Raw genomic sequence first — 3,472 nt, 5'->3', positions numbered from 1 at the left:
GGAAGAAGGAGAGAAAAAAAAAAAGAAAAAAAAGCGATGCGCGGCGTAACGTACGAGCGATGAAGTCAAGGACAAACGAGAGCTTCTTTTTCCCGCTTCGTCACTTTCATCGGCTTTCGGAATCAGTCCCAAGATTTCATCTCCGATGACACAACAAGCGACAGAAACACAAGGCGGTATACATAGACCCCGAGCGTCCGCCTCCCTCCGCCGCTCAAGTCGCGTCCCGACTGCCGTTAGGGTAGGAGAGGAGACTGCAGATGGGGCCCCCTTTCCACGTCTCGAGCCCGCCGCTGATGAAGTGCGGAAAGAGCAAAGCGTCGCGTTCACACACTTGCAACCGAGTAGGACGGAGAGAGACTAGACCGCTTTTTAAGCCCCGGTTGGTGGCACACGCGCAAGGCACGCCGAGCATGCGCATGAACTAACTTCGGCACCGCCCCCCCCCCCCCCCCTTTTCCCCCCACAAGCAGAAACATGGCAGTGTCCTGCTTGTAATCATGTTTGCAATGCCATTAAAGGCCGCTGTACAAACGGGACGTTCTGCAGGGAAGAACCTTCTCTCCCGAAGCTGGAGACGGGGAGGGAAAGGGCCTGCGTTGGGTGGAAAGGGCGTCTAGAGAATAGGATTAGCCTCGGGGCGAGCCATCCTCTCCAGAGGGAGTGGGGACGGAACAAAGCTGCCGTGGGTAGGGAGCCTTCATGTGCGCTTTGCTGGGGGTTCCGGCTACCAGGTGGAAGATAAGCTTGTCAAACGGCGACCTCGGATGCGAGGACGGGCACGTCAGAGAATTTGAAAATAGCTGCTTGATTAGCCGGAGGACCCAGTGCGGTCTACTGGCTCTAGAAGGTGACTCAGATGAAGAAACTCGTTTTGCTCCAAAACTCTAAAAGCATTCTGGAACGTGAACTCTTGACACAAATAAAAATAACACATGCATGAAAAACTTCGAAGGCACCTAAGCTTTCTCCTATGATGTGAGAATGCGTGAGCATTACAGGCAGAGTTATGTTGGCGCAACTTACAATAAAGAAAGAAAAAAAAAAAGTTATGTTGGCGCAACTAGGCGCCACGAATAGCGCGCTAGTTTCACGATCAAGAGGGCCTAGCTTCGAAACCGGGCAGGGGATGGTTTTTTTCTCGTGTTCTTTTTTTATTTCGCTTATTTTTTTTTTTTGTTGGGTCACGTGACAGTAAAAATCACATGAACAGAAATTTTTTTGGCCACGTCACCAGAGATTTTTTTTTCTTATTTCTCCTATTCCTATTTTATTTCGCTTATTTTTTTTTGTTGGGTCACGTGACAGTAAAAATCACATGAACAGAAATTTTTTTGGCCACGTCACCAGAGATTTTTTTTTCTTATTTCTCCTATTCTTCTGTCTTTTTTTCCCTTTTTTTCGGTTTACGCTCCCTTTGGCAAAACTCTTGTCAGCCAAATAATTTTATTTATGGAAGGGGATTCTGCCGTACGTATCTTATGTTACTATTACCAACCCTGGCTTGCAATACGCATAGAGAATTTCGTCCGGCAACCAGTTTGGGAATGACGAGGCCAAATTTGTGTTATAGTTTTTTTGATGTATAAGCATAATTTCGGCCTCGTTATCCGTCGGTCTCTAAGATTAGCTCGTCAAGTATCTTTTCGGAAAGAGTAGACGACTGGCATTTTTACAGTGCACGTGTGTCGACCAGAGTGAACATTGCTGAAGCGCCTCCAGTGGGATTTTGGCCGTAAATAACTGGAGGCCCCGGGCAAACTCACCCTATGTAGAAAAGTATCTACCTTTCTGGTTTCATAGAGAGCTATCAAAGGGACGAATCCCAGCCGAGTCAAACTACCGGCTTGCAAACGTAATCGTGTTGGCAATAACTCTAAGGAGTTTGTATGACTCTCTCTGGCGGTGTGCAGAGGGTAAAGGTACGGAGGTAATATATGCTTTCGCCTAGTCACCTCGCAAACGGTTGGGTATTGGCTACAGAGATCCATTTCGCTTTGTTTTATCACCGGGATTAAAGCTTGATTTCTGTGTTCCTAATTTCACAGACAGAACGAAATCGCTTTTCTCGTGTGGCGTCACGGCGGTGAGACAGAAATCAATCAGTGTACCGGAATTCGACGCTTGTGCTCGTTCTATAGCGCTTCTAAAAACCGTGCGATCACGGCTGTGCAACGTCAACAATGCATAGACCGCAGTTACTTGTAAACGTATTGCATCGTGAAGGAACGACTATGACTGGGTAAGCAGGAATAGGGAGAATGGGTGCGTGTGATTTGTAGAAGTTCGAATCAACAAATCAGGCTTCAACGAATGCGATAGTATTGCATTGACTCAACCAGCTATATGAGTTTTCAGACGGTATATACCTTCCAAGTATGCGATTCGTGTTCTGCCAGTGGTATTTCAGCTAAATTAAAAAGCAAAATCCACGTTGAAAAAAAAAAAAAAAAAAAGTTTACGGTGACTCGAGCCGCTTCCGCGCAGAATCATGTTTCACGTAAGCGTAATCTTGGGGTCGATGCACGACGAGAGGTCTTCAATCATAAAAATAGTTTGATAACGATTATTGGCAACGCTAAAAATTTGAAAGTCAAGCAGTGAAGACAACGGTGTTCTTATAAATATTATATACATTTTATTTTACACTGTTTGAATACGCTGCCGTCGTTATGTTCTTGAATTATTGGCTAGCTTGTGGCGGACAGGGAAGTCTTGCAGGACCATATGATAGGACCTACACTAAACCTGCCGTCCTGCGAAAAATGTTAGTCCAGTACATACAAGCTTGTTCAAGGCGGACGGAGCGTTGCGCATCCGGCAAAGGGCATTCGGTCGCTGCCCGCGGCGTTTTTCTTTTTTTTTTTTTTTTTTTTCGAGCAGCGAAATAATTTTTGGTCAAGCAGCAGGCCCCCTCTTCGGCGGGTTAGGCCGGATTAACGGAGGCGTCTCCTAATCCATTCTCCGTGTTGTTCCCTCGGGGAAGGGCGGTAAACAGGGGGGGGCGGGCGGGCGGTGAGGGAAGGAAAGGAGGGCAGGGGAGGAGGAAACGCAGAAAAAGTGGAAAGCGCGAACTGTACGGCGGCCTTTAAGCGTCTTTTTCGAGGCGCTGACTCTGTGCGAGGCAGAGACGCATCATGTCGTTCTTTCTTATTGTTGGAGTGGCCACCAGACTCCTGAAAAGACGTTCCTGCATAGAGACGTCAGCACAAAACGTAAAAGTTGGCCACGGATGCGTCCACCGATTTCTATTAGCTGCAATATTTGGGACGCCAACTGGTGTGGCTGCACAGATGTTAAAGGGATACTACAACGAAATTTCGGAGCTCATTTTTTTGGTCTATATGTGTTCAAAGGAGCAGTATCACATCGAACATAACAATATCTTGTTAAAAAAGTCTGGAAAGGGGATTTTAAAATGAATTAAACGATTAGCAAAGAGCACCTGGTGGATGTCGCTAACGCCTCGTTT

This window comes from Ixodes scapularis, unplaced genomic scaffold, assembly GCF_016920785.2.
Source record: "Ixodes scapularis isolate PalLabHiFi unplaced genomic scaffold, ASM1692078v2 PGA_scaffold8__174_contigs__length_109621045, whole genome shotgun sequence".
NCBI lineage: Eukaryota > Metazoa > Arthropoda > Arachnida > Ixodida > Ixodidae > Ixodes > Ixodes scapularis.
This window is presented reverse-complemented; position numbering follows the sequence as displayed.